The 6,165-nt window shown below is 49.2% G+C and overlaps 1 protein-coding gene across 3 annotated transcripts in view; it reads right to left on the bottom strand.

Annotated features, from left to right (window-relative positions):
• The window catches only part of Tmco4 (transmembrane and coiled-coil domains 4), an 83,006-nt gene that overhangs the window by 66,281 nt on the left and 10,560 nt on the right, over nt 1–6,165 (bottom strand). For all 3 annotated transcript variants that reach the window (XM_021160824.2, XM_021160825.2, XM_029476243.1), the window contains 2 exons: nt 5,466–5,610; nt 3,836–3,960 (listed from right to left, as the gene is read on the bottom strand). The gene's annotated coding sequence lies outside the window, so the exon portion shown is untranslated. The remainder of the gene's footprint in view (nt 1–3,835; nt 3,961–5,465; nt 5,611–6,165) is intronic.

The following is a 6,165-nucleotide window of genomic DNA, read 5'->3' as shown; positions in this document are numbered from 1 at the left end:
AGGCCATGCATACACTGGGTCCCATGCATACACAGGAGTCCATGCATAAAATGGGTCCTATGTATACACAAGAGCCCATGCATACACAGGAGTCCATGCATATACTGGGTCCTGTGTGTACACAGGAGTCCCTGCATATACAGGAAGCCATGCATACACTGGGTCCCATGCATAGGACATAGACACATAGGCAAAACAGTAAACAGCAGAAGAAGGAAGAAGAAAAGGGCAGAAGGAGAAACAGTGTCTCCAAAGGACATGCAAAGGCTTCTGGGTGATGGAAAGGTTCCCTATCTTGACCTGGGTGGTGGTTATATGTGTGTAAATATGATCAACAATCACGAGGTGTATACCTCAGATCTGTGCACCTGGTGTGTACCACACATGCATGAGTGAAGGCAGGATGGTGGAAAGAGAAGTTCTCCGTCATTCTTTGGGGAGAGGGGAGGCATAGAAAAGCTGGGGAAAGAAACAAGGCAAGCCAAGCCCAGCCAGGCATCTAAGCAAGGAGCAGAAGAAGGGATTCAGGGAATGATGTGCCCCAGACATCTGTGTCTGGGATAAGAACATAGGCTCAGACCCTGATGGACATCCAGCCCCCTCCACCTGATAAAAAGGAGACCGATGGCTGGGTGTGATGGTGCACACCTTTAATCCCAGCACTCAGGAGGCAGAGGCAGAGGCAGAGGCAGTTGGATCTCTGTGAATTCCAGGCCAGCCTGGTCTATAGGGAGAGTTCCAGGACAGCTAACAGAGAAATCATGTCTCAAGAAACAAACAAAAAAACAAAGAAGACGGAGGAGAAGGAGGAGGAAGAAGAGGAAGAGAAGGAGGAAGAAGAGGAAGGAAGGAAGGAAGGAAGGAAGGAAAGAAGGAAAGAAGGAAAGAAGAAAAGAAGGAAAGAAGGAAAGAAGGAAAGAAGGAAGGAAGGAGACCCAGGTAGTTCAGCCTTGCCATACTTTGATGTTCGTCACTGACAAATGACTATGCAGTTGCCCAGGAAAGCCACTCCACAGTCACCAACAGAGCCCATGTGTGATCCAAGCTGGACTCAGGGCTCACGCTATATATTGCTTGTTAAAGGAATGAATGCTGATAATCAAGGTGGCATATGCCTCTCTAGTCACAGCACTTGGGAGGCAGATCTCATGGGTTTAAGGCCAGCTTGGTCTAGGCTAGCTGGGGCTATACAATGAGACTCTGACTCAAAAAAACAAAAACAAAAACAAAAAACACAAAAAGAATGCTTAGCAAAGAATGGTTTCGCTGGTGCTCAGTACAGAGTATGAATATAATAAACAAGAAAATCTAATACTGGGTTCGGAATATAGCCGAGCGCCCGCCCTGCATGCACCTGACCCTGGATCCATCCCTAGGACTACACAAACCAGGTGTGGGGGATGCACCTGAAACCATAGCCCTCAGGAGGCAGAGGCAGGAGGAGCCCAAGTTTAAAGTCACTTCAGGCGAGATAGCTGAAAGCCATCTTGGGGTACACAGACCTTGTCTTGAAAACTGTCTGTCCCTGGGTGCCGGGACTGTGATTCTGTCTCCAGGTTACAAGAGGGGCTAGAATACACAGTTTGCACATCTGCAATCAGCCTCAGAGGGGAGCCACTGGGCCTGGGTCACACAGCCAGCAATGGCAGACTGAGAGAACCCAGGCTAAGCTCTGGGCCATTGACTGTTTTAAATAATGGCCACGAGTCTAAGAACTTCTGAGTCTAACAGCTAATCCCCCAGTCCTTAGCCCCTAAGTTTGTTCATATATATCATATATATGTATTTTTTTTACAAACTATCTCTTATATGTCCACAACCGATAATGTTTGCAAATTGTTAAAAGCAACCAATTTTTTAAAAAGGATATACTTAAATATCAACTTTATTTAGGGTAAATTGAATACTGATTAGTCTCTGGTCTTTGTACTATTTCTATTTTTAAACAGTGAATCACAGTTGGCAAGGCACTTTGTAATCTATTTTATTCTCACAAGTACCACATACAGTTAGTTAAGTAGGGAGTGAGGCAGGAGGATTCCTTCCTACAGCTGAGGCGTGGGCACAGGGAGGCCAAGGTCCTTCCCCAATGTCACAAGGTAAATGAGCGAATAGGCCTGACTTGGACTTTTGATTTCAAACCTCTTCTTCTCTCCTCTACTCTACCATTATGAATCCACCTTCCCTTGGTTCAGATGGAGAAACTGAAGCCCAGAGAGGTGAAGACCTCAACTGAAGTCACCCAGTAAGACTGGCCTCCAGTGGCTGCTCCAGGACCCTGGGCTGGAGACTGCAAGCAGGTCGGCCTGGTCCTGAGGACCCACTGTCAGCATGGGGGTGGGGTAAGAGGGCCACACAGTCAGCAGGGTCAGCAGTCTCTGCTGTGTGCCATTTGCAGGCGGTGGTAATTATACCTATTATCCAGGGCTAGCCCAAGATGGCACTGCACTAAGTTGGTATCTGGGGAGCCTATTAAGTTCTCTGTTTGAAGAAAAGGCAGGCCTGGGAGCTGACAAGCATGTGCCTGCTGGCTCCTAACCGCTGGGGAGGAATGCGCTAGGCACAGGGAAAGCCGAGCTCAAGCTGAACACACTGGCTCAATCGCTGCAGTGCCCTGCTGTGCAAAGCATTCTCTACATACTGGGCTCCTGACCTTTGCATCAGGACCAGGACTGAATCTGTCACTCTCCTGTTTAAAAGCTTCCCAACAATGGCTGCCATTAGTGGTTCTCAACCTTCCCAATGCTGAGACCCTTTAATACAATTCTTCATGTTATGGTGACGACCTCCCCCCCCACCATAAAATGATTTCGTTGCTACTTCATAGCTGTACTTGTGCTACTGTTATGAATCATAATGTAAATTATTTGATGTATGCCTCCAGGGGGTCGCGACCCACAGGTTGAGAACCACTGGCTTCCATGCTCTCCTCCCCCCGCCCCCCCATTCCTGTCTGCTGCAGGACCTTATCTTGTGGCCTGGTGCCTGTCTTGTCCCTCACTCCTTCACTGTGCTGGCTGCCTCTCTGCTCTCACATCTGCCTGCTGCTCTTCTCTGAGCCTCTGCCCAGGCCCCGCCCCCTGCCTGGATCTCCCTTCCCCTGACATCACATCTGGCTTCAGCCTGAATGTCACCTCCTCTGGGAAGCCTTCAGTGGCCACCTGAAATCATCTTAGGTCCTCTCGGCCAGCACCCCGCTCTACCTTAATAATGCTTACTTATAAATAAAAGAGTGTTGTAGTGGGTTGGCCTGATGTTGTTTGTATTTTGATGTTGATTCTGCTTCCTCTAGAGGGGTTGTCCCCTTGAGCAGTCCATCAGGTACTTAGGCGATGTCCTGTGAGCTTTCTCCCCATTTTAACTGGTCAATAAATACCAGAGCCTGTGATTGGGCAGTGGAGGGGAAAGGTGGGGCTGGAGGTTCAAGAGTGGGGACGGGTAGAGAGGGAGGAGACTGAGAGGGAAAGAGAGAGGAAAGAGGAAGAGGAGGAAAGCCGCCGTGGGATAGAAAAAGAGCGTGCGGAAGAGAGAAGGAGAGTCGCCATGGGCTAAGGGCCAAGAGAATGTGGCCCAGAGGGCTGCGCAGTTGGGTTAGGAGCAGCCCAGGTGGAACACAGTCAATAGTGATAACTTGGGGTTATCGACATAGATTCTAACAACATGGAGGGTAGGCAGCTGCCCAGCTATTGGGCTGTCTAAGACATAAGGCTGTGTGTGTCTTTCATCCTGGAACATAAATGATCTAAGGCAGGCAGGAACCCTGTGTCAGTTTTTGTTTTTGTTTTTTTTTTTAATGTTTTTTTACTACAGAGTGTGTTTCCGAAGACTGGCTTACCTGTGTGCACACAAGGAATGTAAGTCTCAGAGCAGGTGGAGTCCTTGCTTACGCCCCGAGCTTCCACTGGCTTAGACTACGGTGTGCATCAAACACACTTGCTGAAGAATGAAGGGGCTTTCATTCTGCAGGGACACAGACAACATACAGACACTCAGTGACACAACTGTCAAGTAACTTGGTCAAGGTCACGGCCGTGAGACGGGGAGGGGGCTGGCGGGATGGTTGGCTCGATCAGTGAACACTTGGGGCTCTTGTCTAGGACACAAATTCCATCCCCAGCACCTGTAACTCCAGCCCAGGATATCTGGCGCCCTCTTGTGGCCTCTGTGGGCACCTGCACACACGGTACGTATACGTACATTTCATGTACATGTATAAAATAAAAAAAAAATTAAATCTTAAAAAAGAAATGAATGGGGAGGAATCAAGACTCAGATCTACACCCTTAATGCTGCACTAAAGTTGGGAATCATTTGAAAAGGATAGGTGGTGGAACAGTGCAATCCCACAAGGCGTGGGTAAGGTTAGGAGGGGAAGGGATACAGGAGAGAGACCTGTGTGGATGGATGGGAGGGAGGGCTTCTCCCACAGAGAGAGAGAGAGAGAGAGAGAGAGAGAGAGAGAGAGAGAGAGAGAGAGAGAGAGAGGAAAGTATACGGCAACTAGAGGGCTGGATAGACACTGTACAGGGAAACATGAGAGATAAAAGAGAGAGAGAGAAGGATCAGGATGGGACCTGAAGNAGGTTAGGAGGGGAAGGGATACAGGAGAGAGACCAGAGTGAAATGAAGAGAGGGAGAGATACACCGAGAGAGAGAGAGAGAGAGAGAGAGAGAGAGAGAGAGAGAGAGAGAGAGAGATAGACAAGAAAGTATACGGCAACTAGAGGGCTGGATAGACACTGTACAGGGAAACATGAGAGATAAAAGAGAGAGAGAGAAGGATCAGGATGGGACCTGAAGAACCAACTTGAGCGAGTCACATAGGGGTGGGTGGGTTGGAGGGGTGTGTCCTGGGCAGAGGATACAGAGGGGTAGGTGGGCTGGAAGGGCTATGTTCTTGGCAGAGGGGACAGTATGTGGCAGACCCTAAGGCAGAAGAAAGACTAGGATTTTGAAAAATCAAGGAGATGTCCGGGGTAGCCAAAGTTCTGTTAATGGCTGGGCATGGAGGATGGCTCAACTGATGACACTCTGGGTGGGCGTTGTCATGGTGACTGGGCCCCGTGGTCCAGGGAAGGCTTTTCTCATGTTCAAAGGCAGTGGCTACCCCGAATGAGAAGATATGGGACCTTCTGGTGTTAGTTCTGTAGCTTGCTTTATAGTGGACACAATTTTGAAATAACAGTCAAAAGAATTCCATTAGGAGGATATAGAGACACATAAAGGTCTTTTCTTAGGTCTCAAGTCAGTCATAAGTATCCATCCCACTACAAACTAACCAGCTAGTGATTTAAGAAGCTTGTCTTGGTGCTTGCTGGCTAGCAGACACCAGGCTGTCTGGTGGGGACGTAGAGGTGACCATGCCATGACAGAGAGAGACAATGGCTCCCCTCGTGGGGACTGTAGATAGAGACAGACAGACAGTGCCAAGGATCTGCAGCAAAGGAAACCCCAATGGTCCTTACCCAATTCTGGAGAACCAACGTGGGCGTCCCGCTCTGTGAGTCCAAAGGCAGGCTGTAAAGCTTCAGAGAGTTCTTCAAGGAAATATGCAAATTGCTCTACCGACTAAACCAGAAAAACCAGCCATGGGTCCACTGGGTATGAAACCTGGAGCAGGGGAAGAAGGAGCAGTCAGCCTGAGCTATGCCCCTTCACTTACTCAGGAGCCTGTCCCAGCAGAGCAGCAGCCATCTCCCACTTAGTGGTCACCGAGTGCCAGGCACAGCTCGGTCCAGCTCACAGGTGTCCTTGTGCTTTGGGCTGTGATGACACCTGGGCCCTGGGCTAGCCTTGGCTCCACAGGCAGGAGTTCTCTCTCTGTATTGCACTCAGTTTGCTGGATCTGGCAGAGTCACTACTCAGAAAATACTGACCTGTGAACCAGTTAAGGAGCTAGGTCTAGATGGGAAACTTCTCACATCCCAACGGGGCACCAGATGGAAAGGGGAGGTGGGTCTAAGTGTATGACATCACTACTCAGGGATGGTCCCAACCCAGGCTACCCCCAAACTTCAAACAATTTGAACTCCAGTTTCTGTCCATTTGTTAGCAACATTGGTTCACATGTGCTAGGCAAGAACTCCTTACACACTCATGACACACACATACCACCCCCACCCCTACCACCCCCACACACATACACACCACACACACACACACACA

This window comes from Mus caroli, chromosome 4 (genome assembly GCF_900094665.2).
Source record: "Mus caroli chromosome 4, CAROLI_EIJ_v1.1, whole genome shotgun sequence".
NCBI classification, from domain to species: domain Eukaryota; kingdom Metazoa; phylum Chordata; class Mammalia; order Rodentia; family Muridae; genus Mus; species Mus caroli.
Note: the sequence above shows the minus strand (reverse complement) of the source record. Positions and strands in the feature narration are given on the sequence as shown.